This window comes from Echeneis naucrates, unplaced genomic scaffold (genome assembly GCF_900963305.1).
Source record: "Echeneis naucrates unplaced genomic scaffold, fEcheNa1.1, whole genome shotgun sequence".
NCBI classification, from domain to species: domain Eukaryota; kingdom Metazoa; phylum Chordata; class Actinopteri; order Carangiformes; family Echeneidae; genus Echeneis; species Echeneis naucrates.
The window spans coordinates 237337-262976 of NW_021780168.1; the positions used below are offsets into that span (position 1 = coordinate 237337).

At 41.5% G+C, this 25640-nt stretch overlaps 7 non-coding genes across 7 annotated transcripts; 2 read left to right on the top strand and 5 right to left on the bottom strand.

The window, feature by feature from the left end:
- Positions 1–316: 316 nt before the first annotated feature.
- Positions 317–388, bottom strand: trnae-uuc (transfer RNA glutamic acid (anticodon UUC)). The gene has a single exon. It is a non-coding gene; the product is annotated as a tRNA-Glu (tRNA).
- Positions 389–5417: 5029 nt separating this feature from the next.
- trnai-aau (transfer RNA isoleucine (anticodon AAU)) lies at positions 5418–5491 on the top strand. Its single transcript has one exon. It is a non-coding gene; the product is annotated as a tRNA-Ile (tRNA).
- Positions 5492–6859: 1368 nt separating this feature from the next.
- Positions 6860–6970, bottom strand: trnal-caa (transfer RNA leucine (anticodon CAA)). Its single transcript has 2 exons — positions 6933–6970; positions 6860–6905 (listed from the first exon to the last, which is right to left on the bottom strand). It is a non-coding gene; the product is annotated as a tRNA-Leu (tRNA).
- A 1387-nt stretch (positions 6971–8357) lies between these two features.
- On the top strand, positions 8358–8429 carry trnac-gca (transfer RNA cysteine (anticodon GCA)). The gene has a single exon. It is a non-coding gene; the product is annotated as a tRNA-Cys (tRNA).
- A 1152-nt stretch (positions 8430–9581) lies between these two features.
- Positions 9582–9772, bottom strand: LOC115038419 (U2 spliceosomal RNA). Its single transcript, XR_003840544.1, has one exon. It is a non-coding gene; the product is annotated as a U2 spliceosomal RNA (small nuclear RNA).
- Positions 9773–13847: 4075 nt separating this feature from the next.
- On the bottom strand, positions 13848–13920 carry trnam-cau (transfer RNA methionine (anticodon CAU)). Its single transcript has one exon. It is a non-coding gene; the product is annotated as a tRNA-Met (tRNA).
- Positions 13921–21368: 7448 nt separating this feature from the next.
- trnag-gcc (transfer RNA glycine (anticodon GCC)) lies at positions 21369–21439 on the bottom strand. The gene has a single exon. It is a non-coding gene; the product is annotated as a tRNA-Gly (tRNA).
- Positions 21440–25640: the final 4201 nt, after the last annotated feature.

A 25640-nucleotide genomic window follows, 5' to 3' on the forward strand; every position in this document is an offset into this window, starting at 1 on the left:
AACTGTTTGTAAATGACATCTTTGTACATCTGACTGACAGTTATATTTGGTTGTGTGAAAGTCCAACCTCTGTTCGGGACAGACCCAGCTCAAGAAGATAAATGTGAAACTTTTCCAGATATCGGGGCTCTTTCTGGCAGAGATCCTGGGGGAGCTCTGTCACTTCAAGCCCAGCGCTGCCTTACTTTACCTGTGACCTTAATAAATGTTTCAACTGTGAACTGAAGATTTCTCCAACTCATTGTTGGGCTTCCAAGAAAGTAGTTATTGCCCAACATGGGGCCTGCGAGTGGTACGTCCATTGTTGTAAAGGAATTTCCCATACCGGGAGTCGAACCCGGGCCACCTGGGTGAAAACCAGGAATCCTGACCGCTAGACCATATGGGAGATGCAACCAAGCATCTCAGCATTCTAATGTTCATGCAGCCATTTTTGTGGACGATCCAATGAACCCTGTAGATCTCAGGCTGATGGTGCCAAAAGGACCACATCTGAAAAATTCTGCGATCTTCCACGAGAAAATGGCGTCTTTGACAGCCTTTTGGACACACAACCAGTCAGCCTGACACATCCACCCTCACAATATTTCATGGTGTGGTTGAAAGAGGAGGGAGAATATTGGAAATGTAGGTAAAAAAAAAAAAAACAGAGCTTGAATCTCACTCAGGTACCACCTTTGATGCCGAAACCCAGGATTGAACCAGGGACCAGGGTCTAACGCTCTCCCAACTGAGCTATTTCGGCTGGATGGCTCCATTTCTGCTGGATGTTCTGTGACAGCTCTTTAACCCTCCTGTCATTTTCAAAGGTTTGGAGGAGTGAATGGCAGAAAGATGTCTTTGAAGCCATTTGGACACACAACTAGTCAGCGTGCAGCATTCAACCTCACAATATTTCATGTGGTTGTGGTGTGGTTGAAAGACGAGGCAGAATATTGGAAATGTAGGTCAAAACAAGGTCCACCTCTGATGCTGAAACCCGGGATCAAACCAGGGACCTTTAGATCTTCAGTCTAACATCAGTTTTAGATTTAATTAAACAATTCAATGTTGCACTCATTCATGCACTATGCAATGTTGAAAAGGCACATAAAATGGGAATTTGACTGTTTCATAATGAAGGAGTTAGGACTTAAAACACTAAAGCCTGTGTGCTCCCTGTGGCTCCATCAGATCCAGGACCTTTAAGTTGTTGCAGTTAATGGCTCGTTGGTCTAGGGGTATGATTCTCGCTTCGGGTGTGATGTCACAAAGGTTCTAATTTAAAATGTAGTCAAACGTTTTCTGAGCATTGATCATACACTACAACATTTAGTATCCTTCCTAACCTATTCTCGCTTCTTGGAGATATTAAATATCTGTCCCAGTGGCCTAATGGAACTAACTGCTTATAAATGTCTCACTGGATCAAAAGCGTTGAGCTACGATAGGCCATGTAATTATTTAAGATTGAACATCTTACATTACTGACATCTGACATCTGACATTACTGTTTGATAAATTTGGTGACAACTGCACTTTGGGTCTATTCGGAGAACATGGGGGGCTGTGTGACTTCATCACCAGAAATTAAAATGTCTAACACCGATAAAACCGCAGCAGCACAAATAAGAATTTTTACAGCACAAACAAACGGTACCATTTCACGTCCATTCGGAGTGGATGCTCATCATTTTGCATGCAATGGTGGTATAGTGGTGAGCATAGCTGCTTTCCAAGCAGTTGACCCGGATTTGATTCCCGGCCATTGTAGTTTAACTGTGTGTCTACAATTTAACTTGAGATCCTTTAGATCTCATGCCAATGGTGCCCAACTGGTCTACAGACCAGGAGGAGGATGAAACCGTTCTATCTATTCAGCTACAGTCATTCTGTTACAGTAGATACACACCCACAACAACACTCACACACATTGTTTAACACATTCTAAGAACAAGTCATGGACAGTGGTTGGCCTGTCCATGACCCTGGTAACTGGCCAGTTATATTCGGTTAACGCCAAGTTCGTGGGTTCAAGCCCCATACTGGCTACATGCAACCTCTCGAAACTTGATTTCTTCCAGCACAGTGATGAGTGAGTGTTCACTTTGGTAATTTGGTAGGATGACTACACAGGATAAATTGCTCCAAGCTAAGTGGATAATTGAGAGATCAGAGTGTTGCACAAGATAAGTACTTCCTGTGCTTCATTATCAATCCTGAAGATGGCGGGGATTGAACCCAGGGCCTCACACATTTTGGAATACATTTTCAGTGCATATTTGTATTTTCACTGCAGTTACTCTGAGACGTTTTAACAGCTAAACAGTGTTAAATAAAAACTTGGCGGTAATTAATGTTTTTTGTTTTCATTGAGGGGAAGTTAAAACAGAGCAGGAACACTAAATAATTTGCGGGGGGTGAAAACGACAGGAGGGTTAAAGAGCAGTGTTAATTGGCAAAAACAAGCAGAAATGTCGCAGAACATCCACAAGCAGTCAAAAATACTTTTGTCCCCAAACACTCCTTACAGCAGTAGAGGTGAAAGAAAAGCAGCTTCTATAGGTCAAATAACCAGAGCTTGAACCTCACTCAGGTACCTGGAGATTGAACGAGGGACCTTTAGATCTTCAGTCTAACGCTCTCCCAACTGAGCTATTTCAGCTGGATGTCCCAGGTAATGCTGGATGTTCTGTTCACCATCCACTTCTCCAAAGTCCCGCAGTGAAGGCTTCAAATTCACATCTCTCGACAACATTAAAATAAACCTGTTTAAGTTGGAGAACCTTTCCTTAGTTCTTATTCCATACAAACGTATGGTAGTGTGGCTGAGTGGTCCAAGGCGCTGTGTTTAGTCTCCAGTCACTTCAGAGGCGTGGGTTCGAATCCCACCACTGCCAGTAGCCCAAGGTGTGCATTCTGTGATATGATCTTGCATCCAGCTGTGTCACTGTGAGTTTCCAAAGTGGGGACTGAGCTGAAAATACAAATAAAACAATCAAAATTGGCTTCTTTTTTGAAATGCCTCCATGGTTGTTCTTGTTTTTTCTGTAGCAAAAAGTTAACTAATTGTTTTAAGAAATCTAACATTCTCCCAAATGAGCTATTTCAGCACAGCACACAGTAGAAATGACTTCTCATTATTGCTTCCATGACCTGGAAGTGGAACTAAAGGTGTGTCCCTATCACCGGCCTTGATAATGATAACTGAGCACCAGTGAGTGCTCTCCTCCTCTTAGATGAGTCCTAACAACAGCACTCAGCTGTGTATCTCCCCAAATGGGAAACTTGGTCCATAAGAGGAAGTAAACGTTGTTGGCAGGATTCAAATCTGCGTGGGGAAACCCCAATGGATTTCTAGTCCATCACCTAGGCAACACTGTCCTCTAAGTGAAAAAGCTTACAGCACCTGGTATTGCCAGGCGGTCTCCTGTCCAACCACTAATCAGGCCTGTCCCTGCTTAGCTTCCAAGATCACATGAGATCAGGTGTGTTTTTTTCTCTTTTATTATAAAAAAAATAAAAGAAATCTATCAGTTATTTTCTCGTTTACACCATATGGACTATTTACAGAAATGAATAAATAGACACAACATTGGACATTATGTACTAGTTGAGAAAGAAAAGTCACACACTTTTAGAGCATTCAACCAGAGCAGCAAAATAAATAAATAAAAAATTACAAACCCTTGTGTACACCCCCAGTATTTACAGTGTGAATTCCAATTCATTTTACCATGTTATTTTTTATCAATGTTGATTTGTTCAAGAAGTATGTTGTTCTTACATGATTTTTGAATGTATTTGTGAATAGTTTCCATCTGTCCATGTCCTTATTTTCATACAGTGAGTAGTTCCTTGCTGTGAAAATGACCTGTCTTGTGATGGTGAGTGTGTCAGCGTGTTCGACTGTAAACTGAAAGGGTGGAGGTTTGAGCCCCCCCAGGGACGTTCCATGTTAAATTCTCATTGCAAAGATATTTAGAGATCATTCAAGATGGACCAAAAAGCTGTCATTTAGGATAATTCTAGCTGGAACTTCAGTCTCGAACATGGGACAATTCATGTCTCTGTGGTGCAATCGGTCAGCACGTTTGGCTGTTAATTGGAAGGATGGTGGTTCGAGCCCACCCATGGATGTACTCTGTTTTAACCCCTTGCAGACAGGATTTTTGCCTGTCATGTGGAAGACTGGGATTTCGATTCCCTGAGGGGACTTTGTGGCTACGCTGTGGCAGGAAGCTGTGGGTGTTGGCGTCCAGCAGGGCTGTGCTTGCTGTCCCATTCTATTAGTGATATTCATGGACAGGATTTTGAGGCACAGCTGTGGTGAGGAGGGGTTCCACGTTTCCTCTACATTGGTTTAAACAGTACAGTTAAATATTGTTTGAGAGTTTGTGAGGTTGGATGCTGCACGCTGACTGGTTGTGCGTCCAGGATGCTTCAAGGACATCTTTCTGCCATTCTCTGCTCCAAACATTGGGACAGCTTTGAGGATTCACAAAATGTGAGACGTGGTATTCTTGTGCAGTGAAGCTGGCATAGGTATGTGGTAGTGTGGCTGAGCAGTCCAAGCCGCTGGCTTTAGGCTCCAGTCTCTTCAGATTTGTGTGTTTGAATCCCACCACTGTCAGGTGCAGAAGCATCACAGAGTGCAAAGGAACTAATTTCCAACATATGTAAAAGTTGTTATGTTCACCTCACACACTAAAGGTCTCTGGACAGAAACTGTTAGGAAACAACTTTATTCTCTGTTTGTTTTTCCACAGAGGAAGTGAAGTCACACACCACATAATGTTTCTCTTTCCTCCTCCTCGTTAATATAGTGGACAGTATCTCTGCCTGTCACACAGAAGACTTCAAACCTTCAAACTACTGATGCACCGATATGAAATTTTTCCCCGATACCGTTATCAATATCTGTTAAAAATATTTTCCCTGACCGGGAATTGAACCCCTGCCGCGGCGGTGAGAGCGCCAAATCCTAGCCACTAGACCATCAGGGAGTGTGTGGATACAATATGTTGTGTGCAGAGTACAATGGATTAGCAGTCCATCGCCTTAACCACTCGGCCACCTCGTCCTGTTAACGTTTACCTGAAGATGTGGTCTGAAGACGGTCTGGTCTTTAGCCTGAGCAGTGTTTCTGCTTTGAGTGGCCTTTTTTTTTGATGAACGTCTACCACTGATCTACATCCTCTTTGGACCTTTACCTAACCACAGAGGCTCTGAGCTACTGTAGCAGGTGAAAAGAGAAACTGTCTGATGAAGCCTCCTCTCTGCTCTCTGTTTCTGCTCTCTGACTTCAACAGGTTCTGTTCGATGTGCTCTAACTGCTTATAAATGTCTCACTGGATCAAAAGCTTTGAGCTACGATAGGCTATGTAATTATTTAAGATTGATTTGTAAAAATAAGCCAAAAAAAAAACTTTTAAACGGGCCGGTTAGCTCAGCTGGTTAGACTGTGGTGCTAATAACGCCAAGGTCATGGGTTCAATCCCCATACTGGCCACAAGCAGCATCTCAGGACTTGGTGTTGTTCTCTCCATAGTTAAGTTAAATTAATCATATCCACAATGAAGAGTGGATAAGAATAACATTTCTTTTAAACATCTGACATTACTGTTTTGGTGACAACTGCACTTTGGGTCCATTTGGAGAACATGGGGGGCTGTGTGACTTCATCACCAGAAATTAAAATGTCTAACATCGATAAAACTGCAGCAGCACAAATAAAAAATTTTACAGCACAAACAAACGGTACCATTTTGCGTCCATTCAGAGTGGATGAGGGGCTGGGTGAACTCTGGATGACGTAAAAAATAAGCTTTAGATCAGCGGCCAGCAGTTTGTCTTTCATACATACGTATGTGTGTTGTCAGTAATTTGTTTGAGTGAGTAAGCAGGACAATATGGAGCAGTTAAGCATTTCCTATGCTTCATTATAAATGCTGGAGATGCCGGGGATTGAACCCGGGGCCTCATACATGCAAAGCATGCACTCTACCACAGTCCACAGGGCTTCTAACACACTGTGACAGGTGAAGGTTCATTCTGATGGCATGAACTGTTTCTACACAAGCTGCATGAATGTGACACAGAGCTCATGTTTAAAGTATTTTTCTTCAGTACTGTTATTGTGTCTGGAGCTCTGACTGTTGCAAAAAGTGCAGGTGACCTAAATTCAGCAGGACAGGCAGCATTATCAATGGCCACTGCCTCATCATAGTCCTTGTAGTAGAAGAGTAGCTGCTTCCTCAGTGACAGCTAACAGGGATCCTAACGAGTGATAAACAATAAACAGACATTTCCAATTGTCATCAAAATGTATTTAATTAAATGTTCCTAAACTTCTATTAAAGGCAGCATTATTGCAGCAGGCAGCACTCTATGGTGGAGGTCATGAGAAAAAAGTGTAAAAAAGTCTTTGATCTCTGTGATGTCATTAGAACCTTTGTGACATCACAGAATCAGCATCTCCTTTGATGGTTACTGATGGAACAGGAAAAGGTCAGATCCTGATATAATCTTGTGAATCCACAAGTATGCCTTTCTTTGTTTGTGTACCAACAGCCTGAGCTCTGGTTCTGACTTTGTTTTGATGAACCTCATTATTTACACACAGCACATTCAGGACGATGGTGATTGACCCCGTGACATAAATAAGTTATCATGCACCTGCGGGGTGTACCAGGTAGGAAGTTCACTATCCAAAGTCTGTAACATTTGAAGATGACATCATTACAATAGTAGCAATGCCATGCTGAAGCTGCACTAGCTGAAGAGGGAAGATCTTCAGTCTTCCACCGTATTCACATTAGAGATGATTTTGCACCATCATCTTTGGAAGAGTTTGGTTCACGTATTTTACAAAAGACTTTGTCAGGAGTGGGATTTGAACCCACGTCTCCATTCAGAGACCAGAACACCCTTTAGTGCAGGAAGGAGCTAACCTTGAGTCTGGCACCTTAGACCACTCGGCCATCCTGACATACAGACCTAGCTGGCACTCTCTGATGAGGGAACTGGCTGAAACTGCCCAGATGTGTTAGGAGTGACCCACTAGTTCAGTCCCTGGCATCTCCAACGTCGATAATGAAGCACAGGAAGTGCTTCCTGTGTTTCCTCTCTCCCTCCCTCATTCAAAAGAGTTAGACAAGATAACACTCTGATCTCTCAAGTATCCCCTCAGCGTAGTCATCCTACCAAATTACTAACTGAACACAAACATATACGTGATGACAAAACAACAGCCATTGAATGCCACTTAAAACCAAAAATCTCCGAGTGTTTTGCCCCCACCCCCATTTTTTAAACCACACTTCAAAACATCATAATGAAGTTACAGCAAAGCCCTTAACAAATACAGCAGGTCTAGACCAAACTCTTTATGAAATTATTTTGACTATTATTTTGAGAGCAGGAGGAGGGGATATACAATACATTAAGTTGAAGAGTCTGGGGTTCATAACGTCAAATGATAATGATATTATAAAGTCAACAGGTGTCTGCAATGATAAAGTCAAATGAATCAGATCCAGAATGAAGGGTTCTTTTTAACTGTCTGACATCACAGACCTGCTGACATGGCAAAAGCAGTGCAAAAGTTCACTGCAAATCGCAGTGAAAAAAAAAAAAAGAAAAAATGCATTGCAACATGCAGTGCAAAACCAACACCACACTGCAAAATGCAGTGAAAAGGTCAGGGGAAAGAAAATATACCACACTGCAAGCGTACTCTAAATTTGTCTGACATATAAGCTACCTTTTTAAAAAAATATCTGAATTCCAGGAAGGCTGACAGCACATCTTGAGGCTCTGTGTTAAAATTCTGTTGGGATCAGTGCTGGTGCTCTCAAAGTTTGAAGGTCTACAAGGCCTCATGGTGACAGTTTAATTTGGTTAATGAACTTAATGAACAGCGTTAGAAGAAGACTCTGAGTCTGACTACAAGTTTTTCTCCAGGTTGTCTCTGAAACCATGTGTGTGTCAGTGAATACTTGTGCTCCTCACAGTTGGGTGTCATTTTCTCAAGGTTTTGAAGTATTGATGAGTTAGTTACATCTAACCCAGCTACGTTAGACAGGTATCTGAGGAGCTCAGTCATCTGGGAGAGTCTCTGAGTAGAAAAGCTGCTCCTTTCTGATGCAGGCTGGGGGGCTCACAGTGGGCAGAGTCTGCAAACTGTAGTGAAAGTGCACATCGTTCTGCAGCTCTCAACAGCAGATGCTGCAGTGAGCCCCGTCCCAAAGCCCTCACCTATTCAGTCTATTTATGAAACATTTCAGAAGTCTCAGTCTGACCCCTATGGTTCATACTTTACAGTATGTTTTCAGTCAGACCTGCTGATCTGCAGTGATGGGCTGTGTGTGTTTATGGGGGGTGTAGCTCAGTGGTAGAGCATTTGACTGCAGATCAAGAGGTCCCCAGTTCAAATCTGGGTGCCCCCTGCCAAACACTACATGTTTTCATGTGCAAGCACAAGCTCATAACCCAGAGGTCAATGGATCAAAACCATCCTCTGCTATTCTAACACACTGAACGTCTCATTTAGCTGGAAAATGTCAGGAGTTTTTCAGCAGCACTGATTAACAGGAAAACATGCAGAATGTCATTTATCACTTTCTCCAGTAATGTGTACAGTTGTCACTGTGCTGCTCCTGACTCAGTGATGCTGTTGGATGCTTATAGCGCCGTTCTTAAAGTTGGGGTTCCACCCCACTGGTGGGGAATAGAGACATGACAGGTGGGGCGTGACAAACTGGAAGAAATGTTCTCATCCTCTTAGATGAGTCCTAACAGCAGCACTCAGCTGTGTCATACCTTAATGCCTTGCAGATTACCGAGATTCTCAAACATGCTGTGTCTCTCCCCAAATGGGAAACTTGGTCCATGAAAACAACAAACCATTGTTGGTAGGATTTGAAACTGCACAGGGAAACCCCAATGGATTTCTAGTCCATCACCTTAACCACTCAGCCACAACAACGCAGAGACTCTGAGCAGGCCCACCTGGTCTTAGACCCAGACCCAGACCCAGACCTAAATCCAAACCCAGGAGACAGAGGTTGAGTGAGTCAGTGAGGAAGAAGCTGCTCGTTCTCCTTCAACAGTTTGATCTGAGGAAAAGTCACTTCCTCTTTTCAGGAATCAACTTCTACCATCTGTCCACTAGATGGAGATAACTGAGCATCAACTGAGAACTGAGTTCTTCATCATCTGGAAACAGACAGCATTGTTTTCTTCAGCTGGAGCTCTTTGTTCAAATCTACATTGAGATTCAGAGCCAAATGTTTTTCCTTTCCTGGGTTTACGTCATCATTTCAGTGACTCTGTGGATTCAGCTGACAAATGCAAAATACAACCAACATTTAAACGAAGACGTGTTGAAACAAAACTTTATTGATTCAGTCTGGTCAGCAGAATATAACCTGATGAAATCAGCTGCAACATTAAACTGATGTTTCTACATGAATGCATCACTGATTCTAAAACCATGAACTGAACATGAACACTCTGTACACTCAGCGTTACACACATGAAGACAACATCATGTGTTTAAGGTGATGTTGAGCTGAACAGGACTTGTATTGAACACACAGAGGGAGTGCACCGTTCCTGGAGATACTGCAATACCAGGTCGATGCGTGGAGTGGGCGGAGCAAGCCCCTATTCCATCTCCCTGTTCCAAAAATCTATTTAATATATAATCCCCGTGTAGGGGACGTATCAGATATTAAACTGATAAGAACAGATACTACACTTGATCTTAGCCAAACGGCCGAGAAGCGATACCGCTCAGCTGTCGGAGGTAACGGAGTGTTTCTCCGCACCGACCCGCTCAGTGAGGGGTCAGAGTCGGCTTCAGTAACAACATCACTCCGAGAGAGAGACACAAACAGAAGACATGAAGAAACGAAGGAGGGATCAGAAAACAACCACAGACATGTTATTTTCACAAAGTTACGTTGTAGAGCAAAGAAAACGTCTCTTCTTGGTCACCTGTAAAACTTCATATCTATGTCAATTTACCAGCTGAATATTATTGTGAAAACATCAGTTTGTCCTCTCATGTGATTGGCCTCATGGTGTGTCCATCAAAATAACCCCCCTGTCTGCACGGATTCTCTGAAGATTCGGCTCTCCTCGACTGGACTCGGCTTTTTTCGACCGAAAGAGAGAATAATAAAATGAAAGAGTATATTTGTCATTAACAGTATAAAACCACAAATGACTGAACACACACATATTTAAAATAGCATTCAAAGTCAGTTTAACCAGAATTACTGCCATCATTTTATCTTAACATAAAGTCCGTTATGTCCGTTTAATGCTAACATACAGTGGAAAACGCCATAGACCGGCTAACGGGATTAGCATCAGGACCGCGATCATTTTAAAGCGTCAGTGAACTTATTAAATCTCAAACATGGCAGTAATACTTCGGGGAGAGCCGATACCAAAGTAACATGGGACAAATATAACACTCCTAATCGGATAAATGTAGACGTCACACTTCCACGAAGTTGTTGCCGGAAAATTGTTTTTGAGACCGAAAAGTAAATTTGTCTGAGCTGTGAACCCTTAGATTTAAACATTGTGATTATCATTTCCTGTGTCATATCTGTAATTATATAATAGGTGATTTTGTTTTCTAACACATCCTGAAGTTTCAAATGAAGTTTTGCGGTTTCGGAGAAAATCTGGCGTAAATGTTGGTCCCTGTCTGGAGGAGAGTAATGCAGCCGCACTCTGCGAGTTAACAGCTTATCAAAACACAACGATTCTGTATTGTTATGACAGACAAAAGTCTCAAGAGAACAACACAGAGAGGGCTGGTTCCGAACACTAACCCTGGTTTATGTGCAGTCGTTTAAAAATTGGTAATCATGTAAAAACAAGATGATTCACATTGACGCTTATACTTTTTACATTTTTGAAGCAAATAAAACAATTAAAGTGCATTTTATATTTGAAATTGTGAATTGTGGAAAAAAAAGACAACAATGTAAGCAATTCCAGTTCACAATTTGATTGTGTTACTTTCCGGGCGGAAAGACACACTTTAAGAACGGCGGCCCGAAAAGCATTCAACAGCATCACTGAGTCACAAGCAGCACAGTGAAAATTGTACACATTAATGGAGAAAGTGACATTCTGCATGCTTTTCTGATAATCAATGCTGATGAAGTTAAACTCGTGTCTCATGATGAAACATCCAGTGTGTTAGAGTAGCAGAGGATGGTTTCGATCCATCGACCTCTGGGTTATGGGCCCAGCACGCTTCCACTGCACCACTCTGCTCACAGCTACGTGTGTTTGCAGTCTCTTCTGGATCTGTGGGTTATATATAATTAAAAGAAAAGAAAAATCTTCTTTAATACGTTTGTCCTTTTCTGTTTGATCCCCAACAGTGTTTATCAGTTTAACATATAGAAAACCTAAAGTTGGATTTCATTCCATAACAGCAGGACAAAGTGTGTCGTGAATCTTCTGGATTCTACAGACTGAGTTCATGTTCTGATAGATTTATTTTATAGCTGTAGTAACAATAAATCTCCAGCAGGTGGAAGTATTGCTGCTCAGATGTCATGTACACTGTGGGACACACAATACTCACAGAGGACTTTATTGTGCTGCAGTGAGATGTATAAAAAGCTCCAGTTCTACAGTCAGAAGATGTCCAGTCTGAAGGTGGATGAGTTCTGACTGCAGAAGAAAGTTTCAGAGCGCCTTCCAATGGCTGATTATTGATCTGTGATCAGGTTATGAACTATAAACACTGATCATCTTAATTACAAACCAATTCCAAACAATATGTAAACTCCATGTCTGAATGGAGGTGAATGTGTGAACGTGTGTTAAAATCAGAGAGAATTTACACTCATTCAACTCAAATCCAGGAACATCCCAAACATGACTATTAGTCCTGTCTGAGAGTTTCCTCCACTGACAGCAAACATACTGTATATCCATACTGATCACTGTGATCAGGTTTGAATCATCTCTGTGAGAATCCCACATGAAGCTGTCAGTCCTGCTGGATACACACACATCCCACTGAACACATTTTACCTCACTATCATATGAAGAAATATCACAAACCAGATGAACTTCTCAATGTGATGATCAGAGAGCCTTTTGATTTCATCATCATATGATAGAAATATGTTGGTTTTTTTATGAATATATTTTAATTAGTAAATGGCAGAGAGGCCTTCAGGAAACCTGACCCTGGCTGGGACAGGGCTGTTTGTTCAATGAGTCAAGTTTAAATAATTTATTGAATTCCATCTGAATTATGCACTAATCGGAAGCCTTTAGTAACCCTTTAGTGGTTCACATTATAGACTCCACAGCAGTGATAGGTGACACTGATCTATGAAATAATGAAACCATGAGTCTTTCATGTTCAAGGCCCATTTGTGCAGAAAGATCTTGAGTCTGGCACCTCAGACAACTCAGCCATCCTGACACGTGTCCAGCTGCCAGTCTCTGGTGAGGAAACAGAAAAGTTAATGCTAGCTTTGATATCAGCAGGACAGGCAGCATTATCATGTTTTGTTTTGCGTCTGTAAAACTGCAGACACACAGAGGACATGGCCTGACTGTGTGTCACATAAATGTCTGAAACCAATCTGTTACAGTTCCAATAGTTGACATAATTCACCTGTGACCTGCACCCACCTGCAGTATTTCAATTTCTAGATCTGCCCTCCTAAATCTGACGGTCCAAGTGCTGCATTTCTTTGACAGTTTTGGGGATTTTTTTCAGTAGGGGAATTTTGTAAATCTCTTTTACTGGTAACTAGTAACACATAAGGAGGACATTAAATGATACAGTTGCACATGAATTCCACAGAATGACCCTCTGATGTTTACTGAACATCCATCCATCTCAGGTTCTAGACCCAACCACTAAATTCTCATTATTAACTACAGACTACATAGTCTAGATTGGATTCAAAGTCCAGAGTGCTAACCATTACCTGATGGAACAACAGGTCCATGATTTGATGTGGGTCAAAGGCGCTGGCTTGAGGCTCCAGTGTCATGGGAGACGTCTGTAGACCATAAGCCATTTAAAAAAAAGAATAATGAATAAACAATTATCAAATAAAATGAACTGAATTCTATTGACTTTTAGGACAGCCACTAGCGACTTTCCTTACTGAGGAGTGACATCAGAGCTCCGTCTCACTCAGCAGAAGAACAAAGGAGGAGCTTGTGTTTGAACCTGTGTGGGAAACACGGTGTCACGACAAAGCAAAATTGATTTGGTTTGTTTGTTTGTTTTAAACACATTTTTATTTGAGAGAATCAGCGCTCATCATAAGTATAAAGTAGCATAAAGTAACACGGGACAAATGTAACACTCAGAATCGGATGAATGTAAACGCACTAAATGACGTCACCACTTTCAGTAAGCAATACTCCCCAGAACAGAGAAAAATCTGGTGACTACGTCACATTTCCACTAAATTATTGCCGGATAATTTGTCAGAGCGGACAATTTTTCGATTCAAACATTGTGATTATCATTTCCTGTGTTACATCTGTAATGATATAATAGGTGATTTAGTTTTCTAACACATCCTGAAGTTTGAAATGTCGGAGATTTGCGGTTTCGGAGAAAACCTGGCGTAAATGTTGGTCCCTGTCTGGACGAGAGTAATGCAGCCGCACTCTGCGAGTTAACAGCTTATCAAAACACAAGCTGGATGCTGCTGTTGTGCCTTTAAACTGGAAGAGTGAGATAACACCTGTTATGAGATTCTTTATACTTGTCTATGTCATAGAAGTTAAGTAAATCAGAGAGCGTTGAAAGAACTGAGGTTCTCCTAACTCCTCATTATTAACTAAAGCTGTGCCCCGTGTGAGGCTCGAACTCACGACCTTCAGATTATGAGACTGACGCGCTGCCTACTGCGCCAACGAGGCCTGAAGGACTGCGAGACCTCAGACCTGTCAGGAGCACCCCGCACAACACGGGATGAACCAGCCACACACCGGGCAGGCCGGCATGATGCACACTGTTGGGTTCTCATATCAAGCATGAGCGTTTTGGAAATGTACAATTTCCTCCTTTTTTTAAAGGGAGAACATACAAGCAGCACAGAAGTGCAAAGCTCTGGAATAAATCCTATTTTAGCCACTCTCCCTTTTTTCAGAGGCTGTTTGAATGAACATATGATGATTAACACACATCCATGTTAAACATGACAATCTTTTCTCTTTTTGATTCCCCATTCTTCATTGACACATCTCTCTGCACAGTTACAATTACAGTTTCATCAGACTGTATTAGCTGTTTATTGGTTTGCTGGCTGTTTGCTGCACTGTTAAAAAGGAGACTTGACTTTACAAAGTGAAAACATAAACCCCCCAAAACTGTTGTATTTTGAAGTGTTCCTTTCTAGAAGGGTGACCTGACTTTGAGATTAATGCTTTAAAATGCAGGCACTGGATGTTTAAAAGGAAACTTTTTTACAAATGAACAGCGAGCTTGTACTCAGGTGATTTCTGAACACAGAAATAACACAACCAGCCAACCTCACACAGCTCCATACAATAAGAGTTAGCTCCCCTGACAACTGCAAGGCAACAGCTGGGCTTGTCCAGGATTTGAACTCTGAGTATCCGGTTCCAGAACAGCAGACAGTAGTTGGCTCAATCAACATTTAGCAGGGGAATTAGCTCAAATGGTAGAGTGCTCGCTTAGCATATGACAGGTAGTGGGATCGATGCCCACATTCTCCACAAGACTTTAGCTCTTTGCAGATACAGCAACAAGTGAACTAATCACAGCAAGTCGTTGGTTTTTTTGTATGGATTCATGGCAGAGGTTACAAAATTAAGCAGGTCAAGGAATTTGCTGAATTTAGGTCACCTGCACTTATGTCAACAGTCAGAGGTCCATACACAATAAGAATACTGAAGAAAAATACTTTAAACATGAGCTCTGTGTCACATTCATGCAGCTTGTGTAGAAACAGTTCATTCCATCAGAATGAACCTTCACCTGTTAAGTGTTATAGTGGACAGTATCTCCGCCTGTCAGGCGGAAGACCGGGGTTCGATTCCCCGACGGGGAGAGCACGTGTGTTTTTCTTTAATAGCTCAGTGACAGAAGTTAACTCTCTCTGGTCAGCAACGTCCTGCTTGCAGTTTTATTTTGTAAACCAACCGGATTCTCTTTGCTTTAGAAAGTCCGACTTCCTGCCTGTCTCATGTAAAGACAGAACAGCAGATCTGAGTTAGTTAGATCAACTCGGAAACTACGGTGGCTGGTAAGTGCAAAACAAAATTACAAAGTGCGAAACAAATGTACATGTTGGGAAACATTTTTATCTTTTATTAAACAAAATTACACAATAAAAACACTCTTGCCACAGACAAAATACATTTATATTTTAAAAGACAAATTTAAAAGTGGCAGAACACTTTTACAAATCCCGAAACAAATTTCCAAACGACAGAATCTTCCGGAAGGGGAATGTACCAAATGCCGGAAGTGATCCAGAAGAAGATTGACTGCGAGCTCAAAAAGTTTGTATCGGTTTGTGTGGCGGGAAAACTTTGCAGAGTGAAAGTTTATGGCAGCATGGAGTAAATGGTGTTTTGGCCGTTTTGGGGAAACAACTTGAGCCAATTTACGCGGTTGTGTTTTCCGTGCGGACGATCTGTAGAGTGTTTAACGTTGATGAACGGACCAGACGGAAGGAGCACGCGCACAGGAGACATCTAATAAACAGCCGGGAAATGCTAAACAAGCTAAGTGTAGCATCGCGCTAACTAGCTGAAGCTGCTGTCAGACATGCAGTGAATTAAAGTGCACCATTTCATTTTGCAGCCAATCGTTGTCTTCACGGAATAGCAACGCGTTTAGTTAGTAAGCGTTGCTAGTTTCTTTTTTATTTTATTTTTTTTAGGCTTACAATTATGCTAAATGCACAATTGTTGCTGATTGTTTTAGCTGCTAACTTTCTGTTTTGATACGGAACTCCGTTCATTCCAGCAGAACAACCATGAACATCATATAAACAATTCATGGAGGACAGAAAGTCAAAGTCAAAAGAACTGTGGGCCGAAAGGAAACAGGTCCAGGTACGTGTGTGGATATATCTGTAAAATATGGAAGTCAATATGTGTGTATGTGAAATGAATGATATCTTTTTGTTATTTTAGCAGATAAACATGGATTGATGGCGCCACATGGAGCTGATTTAAAAGCTCAGAGAGGGAAAACACTCCCATTATATACAGATCCGGAGGTAGCAGCACCTGATCTACTGAAGCAAGCTGTCCAAGAAATGAGAACCTTTAACAAGAAGATGGATGAAGGAGCAGACCTTCTTTTGTATCCAGACTGTTCAGAGGTGCTCCATGTGCCTGGGTCAGAAAGCCCATTCAAACTGGCAGAATATAAAAAGGAAATAGGAAAGGCACTTTTTTCATTTGCCTAGAAACACGCTTTAGAGGAGGTTTGTGGATCTCTTCATTCAATATTTGTACATATTTATTTACTCTGATGTAGCATAATTAATAATGTGTTGTTTGTTTTTGCTACAGAGGTTGATAAATCAGACTCTGATTCTGAAATTGTCATCACATCGAGGAGCACAGCTGAATTCAATGCAGCTGACACTGTGGTACATTCATTTTTACATTTTGTACTTTGATTCAGTTTTGTTTTTTTTTTTTTTTTTTTATTGATAGGATTTGCATTTGGTTTCAAGCATTAAGTCGAAGAACCAAGTCTTGATTATTTGGCATTTACTATTCCAATCAGACACCCTGATAATGTTCTTTCAATGTGCTTTCAGTGTGTTGTTTCAGACAGTAATATCTGACACTGAGGATCTGGATCCACCTGAAACAAATCCAGTCAGGAGTACTTGCTACAGGTGAGTAAAAAATGACAGTGACTCACTTAATTTTAATTTATTGATTACATGGAAAGATATTTCCGTTTGTAATGTTTTTTTAAATATAGGAATGGTAATTTTCCAACAGTAAATACACAGACCTGTATGCACCATGTGTTGAGGATGAGGAGGAGCTGGTTGCAGTCAATTTGAGGTATTTACAACACACAGCAATGTAAACTGACAGCTGCTGACTGTGACATTCCAGTTTTTTCTCTGTACAATATTTCTGCTATTTAAATTATTTTTGTAAAAGTATCAAATTGTGCACTGTCTGGACTATGCACTAATTAGATAAAAAAAATGTCATTACAGGGAGGAGATGGGCATTACATTACCACACATTATTACAAACCTGTCGCATCCTATTGATCATGGAAGAGTTAGCAGGTAAAACATCTCAGGGGCTCATGTTTGGGATGGAGCAGTCAGAGGGTTCAAGCATCCAACTTATTCTGAAACCTGTGACATGCTGGTAAAATTCACAGATGATGCTGCTGTTTTGGAAGAAGGAATTGACACACGTGGGCCGAGACGAGAGTTTTTAACTCTACTGATGAAACATCTGAAAGGCCGGCCCATTTCTGATAGACCAAAAGGACATCAGTTCTTGGTGTACAATGCAAATGGTATGAACAGGGTTAGATGTAAAAAACACTAATGGTTAATGATCATTAACTTTATATATCACATGACATACGCTTTGTTGCTTGAACTATTTTTCAAAAACGTGTTTCATCTCAGATTGAGAATGTTTCTTCAGTGGATGGTCTGTGAGAATGCATCAAGAGACGCAGCACAATGTTACAGACAGCAGGCTGTCTGAGATGTGTTGCCACTGTTGAAGAAAAGAAAGAAATCGTGTCAGACTCCCTCCGATGGTACATTATTGACCACATCCCATCTGTAATTGACAGGTAAGATCATATTTGTAATGAAGATGTGATTTTTATTTTTTTGTATTTAAGATATTTTAGTTTGAAATGCCTCATCATCCCCCTCTGTGGTTTATTTAAGAATGTATATTTTTTAGCTCTGAGTCAGTGTGTCAGAATGTGTGCCTTAGTTTAGTATAATTGCTGTGTGATGTCTGTCTCCCCTTCCTCTGTCTTATGCCAATCAAAAGGTGCTCATGTCACTCCAGTCTTGTGTTTGTGTGCGTAATTCTTGCAGTCTGTAGAGTAACAATTACCCTGCCAAGTGCAAAGCAAGACACAGAGTTCTTCTTTAAATCAGTAATGTTCAACACACAACCATTTTTACTCATTTCTATATGTTTGGGTGGATAGTCATTTTAGAAAACATTGATGTTTCTTTGGGTCATTTAAATGTGAAACAATGTTTGTGGTGACTTTTTAGATTCAAAGATGGTCTTTCAGCTCTTCACTTTCTGACTGCACTGCAGGAACAGCCTACTTTGCTGGCCCCTGTCCTGTGCCACTCTGAAAAGCCACTCACTGGTCTGGAACTTGAGACTCTTCAAACCTGACCTCAGTCCATCAGGAAGTAACAGGAAACTTAAAGAAAGTCAAACTTTGGGCGACTGGGCGGACTGTGTCTTTGATTGTGAAGGTTTGTAAATCACTTTTTTATGATTCATTTAGAAAATACATTGCCAAGATGTAACTGAAGGTTTTTCTTTGCAGAAGGTCAGGCTGCTGTGTCTCTGGAGGATGTTTTGATGTTTGCAACTAGGCTGACTTCACCTCCCCCGTCTGGATTGGAACCATCGCCAAGAATAGAGTTCCTGGATGACTCTCCATTCCCAGTTCCCAATACATGTTCAAACACATTGAAATTAGCACTCCTAGAATCACACACTGTGTTTAAGTCACACATGGACTTTGGAATTCAAAATTCCTCAGGATTTGGCTGCTTATAAGCCGTGTGACTGGATCACCCCTCGCGACCAGACTCCAAAAAGGTGGTTTGTTCTTTGTTGTTAAATGTGTTTTTATAATGTAAAGAGATGGGAGCATGTTTTTTTTTTTTCCACAGTTAAGATTTTCACCATTAAGTTTTAGACAAAACAAATGATTTTGAGAAGTTTCGTTTTCGTTTTACTTTGCTATAATTTTTATCAATTGATTTCAAACACAGGAAAAATGAAGCTGTGACCGTTGGTGTTCAGACAGGCTGCAGTGTTCCACCACTCCAAATCAGATTTCATAGCTTGTCATTCACTTTTCCTTGTAATGTTTCCAAATTACTTTGGTACCTGTTCATCTGAAGAAATGAAACAATGGGAATGCAAATGTTATGTTTACAAACAATAAATAAACAATTTTAAAACAGAAAAATTGCATGTTTTTCACTCATGGCAATATTTGATTCAATTCAGTGCTATTTGTCTCGTACCAAACCACAGCACAGTCATCTCACGGCTCTTGACATGTATATTAAAAAAAAAAACAGGACAGAAAACTCAATGAGTAAGCACTTGATAATGCAGGAAGGGAAAATTCCCTCTCTCACTGACTCACAGCTGAGCAGTTTCTTTCAGCTTCATGTACAGCTCTGTTGCAGACTCCCAGTTCTCTGGCTTCTGTAGTTGTTTGTGCTCCATAACAAAGTCAAAGTCCTCCTGCATGTTTGAGTCCCCACATGGAGCTATTGACAGGCTCGCCTCTGGAACAGCATCCAAATCAGCTGGTTCAATCTCAAATCCAGTCTGTGGAGCCAAATCTGTGTTAGATACAATAAATAGCATTTATTTGCATTTTGGCAATAAATAAATAAAACAAACACAGAAATATCAATCCATCACCAATATTACCTGTGTGGTCAGCAGCACAGTTCATTGGACATGACGCTGTTCTGGAAGTGTGAATCCTGTGACTGTTCCACAGTCTCACACACTCATCCAACATCACCATAGCAACATCTCAGAAGGCACTGATGCTCATGGCTCCCGTTGAAGTATCCAGCAAACAACTCCATCCAGAACTGAGACCTATAGAAATGGATAGAATCGGAAGAAAATATATATGTTATTAGTAGAAGTGGGACTCCATAAAAAAAAATCTAATTCATTAAAGGCTTTGAAATTAATGAATTGAAATGAACGCGTTAAAGTCCCAGCCTCAATTATTATATATGTTTAGAGGAGTTCATCTGAGATAGAACATAAAGATAAAAATCAAATGAAAGGTCAGTCATAATAAAATGACTTCATGAAGGCCACTTACCTTCCCCTTCTAAATATGGCCCACCAGGATTCAACACGCTGCTTATTCGTGGATGAGCCATACATGTGGCTGGACGGCCCAGAGCAGCACTCATCATGATGGAGGCGTAGGGGAGACTGAATGGCAGCCATAATGCCATTCTCCGTGCCACAATCAGTCCTCAGTCTCATGAGAGGAGATTCTCAGCGATCACTGTTGGCTTCTTGTTATTTGTCGGTCCACATTGGAGCCACAGCACTTTAGGTGAAAAAATCCATCCATGCGTCCTGAGAGAGCCAGTTTATCAGAACCATCTGCATGCCACATACAGTTCGCTCCCATTGAGTAGCAGCTTCTTCTTAGAAACCTTCTGCGTGCTCTCTCATTCATCACATCATCTCTCTTCACTCGAAGATTGGACTTTTGTCTGAGTACCTGCCACATCGTCCGATAGCCAAACAGTTGTCCAGGTCCACGAAGTTCCAACCTGATGGCGTTTGGAGAGGAATCATCCTTTTAAGAGTCCGCAGGCTGATGTTTGCACCGTGTAAACTTCACATCATGCTTCAGTAGATCAGGAGCTGCTACCTCCGGATCTGTATATAATGGGAGTGTTTTCCCTCTCTGAGCTTTTAAATCAGCTCCATGTGGCGCCATCAATCCATGTTTATCTGCTAAAATAACAAAAAGATATCATTCATTTCACACACACACATATTGACTTCCATATTTTACAGATATATCCACACACGTACCTGGACCTGTTTCCTTTCGGCCCACAGTTCTTTTGACTTTGACTTTCTGTCCTCCATGAATTGTTTATATGATGTTCATGGTTGTTCTGCTGGAATGAACGGAGTTCCGTATCAAAACAGAAAGTTAGCAGCAGCTAAAGCAATCAGCAACAATTGTGCATTTAGCATAAATGAAAGCCTAAAATCATAAAAAATAAATAAATAACAACTAGCAACGCTTACTAACTAAACGCGTCGCTCTTCCGTGAAGACAAGATTGGCTGCAAAATGAAACGGTGCACTTTAATTCACTGCATGTCTGACAGCGGCTTCAGCTAGTTAGCGCGATGCCGCAATACACAGTGTGTGTGCCATCACATGTGGAAGATGTGTGCAGACTGAAGCCTTGGTCTGCCACCAGCTCAGACGGGCTGCACTTCTACTGACCACCAGGGGGCTCCACTGGTTGTTTCACAAAGTCACAGTGTGTTGGAGTCTATCTGGGTATTTTCCAAGCAGCACTGTGTTTCTAACATCTGGATGTTGGTAAAGAGTTACTCTGCATTGGCCAGGAATCGAACCCGGGCCTCCCGCATGGCAGGCGAGAATTCTACCACTGAACCACCAATGCTTGTTTAATGAATGGTAGGTTACCACGTCACGAATCTCCAGGCTTCAGCCGCCTTCAACACTTGCTGGCATGTTCAGAAGTACTTCCTGCATTTTATAACACTTTCATATCAGTAAATCCACCGTGTTTTAAAGAAGTTCAGTGTTTCAGAGTTTCTGACATGATACAGACAGACAGATCCAACAAAGTATTTAAATGAACATTAAACAAAGTATTTTATTAATAAGTAGAGGGCAGAACAGACATCTCAGTATGTGGGAGGAACAAACTGTGAAATTGACAGTTTAGATTTTTATTTCAATTTAATGGCACTTATTATTCTAATAACAGTTGATGTTTCACTTCATTCGTTCACGAGATGAATCGTGTGCTTCTTTGTACACATGCGCCTTTCCGTATAAATTGAACACGAAAGAATTATTCGTTGTTGTTGCGTGGGAGAGCTATGAAGGACAGGAAATGCCTCCATGATCTCCAGTGAGGTCACACAGTCACGTTGTGAGGTGAGTAAACGGCTGTTGATGTTGTCAGTGAAACATTCATTCATCCTCAGAGTCATCTGCTTCTACCGATCTCCATTTTCATTTCCAACCACTCAGAGAGACAAGAACACACACAGACACACTCTGACTAACCAAACCATTCCAGGAACAATCAGGATGATTCTGGCTCAGGGTGTGACAGGTCCGGGGTTCAAATCCCAGATGAGCCCTTTGTCAGCTGATGTAAGAAGTGAAAAAGCCTCCTAAATGTGGAGGGAGGCCGACTCTGTCAGAGAGCAGTGTGCATTCTAGCTTCCTTTAGCTGTCAGCCTCTGATCATCAACTCTTCAGCTTCTATGACTTCAACAATTCCTTCTGAATGCAGTCTGAGGCAGTGATTGTGAAACTTTCATTCACACAGAGATCCCACATTCAGAAGAAAACAGCCACACACAAACAAAGTCATCATGAACAGCCTACATGGAGCCTAAATGAAAAGAAGCAGGAACTAAAGTGTAAAAATAATGATGAACAAAGTGTCACACAGAGAGGCTGCAGCCTGGTGTGGACTATAACGTCAGAAAATGGATCAGTCTGTGACACGGAGCACTAAAGTTGGAAGGCTGAGTTCAGCTTCAGCTTCTTTCATGTTCTCCCTGTGAAAGAAAGAAGGTGAAGCTGAACCTAAACCCCAGGTGGAGTTTGGAGGAGCTGGCTGAGAGGAGAGGAGGACTTGAGGAGTCTCTGGGATCATGGTGGACTGGACTCTGTTCTCAGACCAGCTCTGATTCCTCTGTCAGTCTCTGCTGGATGAAGCTCTCCTCTCCACCTCCCAGGAACATGGTCCAGAGTCTGGACAAGCTGCTGCTGCAACATCTGGATCATCAGGAAGCAGCTGATCCTCCATCAACACACACCTTCCTCTTCACAGCCACCACTTCCGCCTGTGTAGAGAAGAAGAAGAGAGCAGATCCATCAGTGTTTCCTGACTCTGTCCATCAGCTGTCAGTCAGTGATGCAGATCCAGCATAAAGACCTGCAGGGACTTCAGTCCTGTTCAGTCCAGATGTGCAGCAGCTGCTTCCTCTCAGCTCATGTTAACGTGTTGGAGTGAACACACTGAGCTGGAAACTCACAGACCTCAAGTCTGCTGACTCAGCACATTTCTCTGAGTCCACAGTGGAGATAAAGAGCTGACTCATGAAGGTTCATCACTTTACTGATGATTTACCAAAGGTTAATTTAAACAGAGAGACAGGTAGGCAGACAGACAGACAGACAGACAGACAGACGGGATTCTGGTCTGCAGAAAGACCACATGGTGACAGTGTGATGAAAGAAGATCAGTGATGTGCAGCTTTCAGTCAGACTGATCTCAGAGCTGTGACAGATGAACCTGATCAGAGAACAAACAGTCTCAGCTCAGATCTGACAGTTTGATGGACGAGGACCAGAATCTGAACATCTCTGAGTTCTTCAGCTGGAATCTGCTTCATTTGATGGTCACATGATCACAACAGTCCTCTGACTGATCTGATTGGCTGACTGTTTTCTCTCTGTCTTTCTTTCTAATTCTGAAATCTTTTTCTGTTCTCCTCTCACAGCTTCACTGAGGAGTTTGAAGGTTCACAGGAAACAGGAACCTGTGACCTTCTTATTGTGGGGTGACAGCATTAACCACTAAGCTGCAGTGCTTCCAGATTCAGAATCTGAACGTCTCTGAGTTCTCTCATGATCACAATAGCTGTTTGACTGATCTGTTTGGCTGACTGTTTTCTCTCTGTTTTTCTGTCTAATTCTGAAATCTATTTGTTCTCCGCTCACAGCTGCACAGGAAACAGAGTCTTTGCTCTGATACTGGATTTAAACAATATTACTGAAAGGAAGATGAACTGAGTCCAACTCTACTGACCTCAGAGTCTCCAGTCTGAAGTCTGGACTCTCCACAAGATCAGACAGATTCTTCAGCTCTGAATCCTTCAGGTCGTTCTGACTCAGGTCCAGTTCTCTGAGATGGGAGGGGTTGGACTTCAGAGCTGAGACCAGAGAAGAACAGCTGATCTCTGACAAACTGCAGCGCTCCAACCTGAGTTAATAATAAAAGATGTGACTTTAGGAGACAAAGTACCTGCTTGAAAGTGTTCAATGTTTCATCATCTGTTCAGAGCTGAAGGTTTAGAAAGTAGAAGTTTAGAACCAACAGGAAGCAGCTTCACAACAGTCAAATACAAACAGTGACAAGATTTAATAAGAAAATGAAACAACACTGTAAAGAACCTGAACTAACTCAAACTGTCAAGATTGTGATTTTAACACATCAGAAATAACCAAACAGCAGAGTCAGCCAAACTTTATTTCTATCTCTGATTCTGCCACATATGAACTCCTGTATAACAATCTGAGCTCTGGCAGGTAAGTCCACTCTAAAACCAGTCAAACAGTCTACAAACAAGCTGCAGAAGCTCTACACAGAAAATCTAACTCATAATTAATGATATAATGATATAACATGAATAGCTGAATGTGGAAATCATCATCTCTGCCCCGGTAACCTGACCTGCTGCCTGTCTCTAGACTCTGCCTCTGCCTGCCGTCTGTTTGGGCTATTGCACGTAGTCAATAAAGTTCTCAGCTGTTCCGGTCTAGACTTGTGCCATTCTTGGGTGAGAGAGTGAACCCATTACAGTTTTGTTGTTCTGTGTATGAGCACCTCAGAGGTGTTTTTGTTGGCAAAAGGGTTTATATTTGTGTTGATTTCTTTGATTTTGGATGATTCTAAGAAACACTGAAATAAGATTTTAATATTTCGAATTAATATGCGATGTCCCCTTTCAAAAACATTAGATTCATGTTTTCCATTCCGATGTCATTTTGAAATAAACTTTTTCAAAAGCTATTTTCAACCATTTAACAGTTAAATGTCTAAAACCTGAAGAGGATTTTCGCTCATAATATATAAACCTGTCTGCAGGTCAGAGTCACCACAACTGTAACATCATATTAATCTGAGAGCAGAAATAAAACATCAGTCTGACCTCAGAGTCTCCAGTCTACAGTGAGGACTCTCCAGAAAACCAAACAGATCCTTCAGTCCTGAATCCTTCAGGTCATTGTTGTGACTCAGGTCCAGTTCTCTGAGATGGGAGGGGTTGGACTTCAGAGCTGAGACCAGAGAAGAACAGCTGATCTCAGACAAACTGCAGCCCTTCAACCTGAGTAAAGAATAAAAGATGTGACTTTAGGAGACAAAGTTTATTCTTGAAAGCGTTCAATGTTTCATCATCTGTTCAGAGCTGAAGGTTTAGAAAGTAGAAGTTTACAAAATGAAAGTCAAACAGCTGAACCAACAGGAAGCAGCTTCACAACAGTCAAATACAAACAGTGACAAGATTTAATGAGAAAATGAAACAACACTGTAAAGAACCTGAACTGACTCAAACTGTCAACATTGTGATTTGAACACATCAGAAATAACCAAACAGCAGAGTCAGCCAAACTTTATTTCTATCTCTGATTCTGCCACATATGAACTCCTGTATAACAATCTGAGCTCTGGCAGGTAAGTCCACTCTAAAACCAGTCAAACAGTCTACAAAACAAGCTGCAGAAGCTCTAGACAAAAAACCAAACTCATCATTACTGATATATTTGAAGAAACATGAATAGTTTAATGTAATAATCATACTTAACCCTCCTATTATCCTTCAGGTCAATTTGCC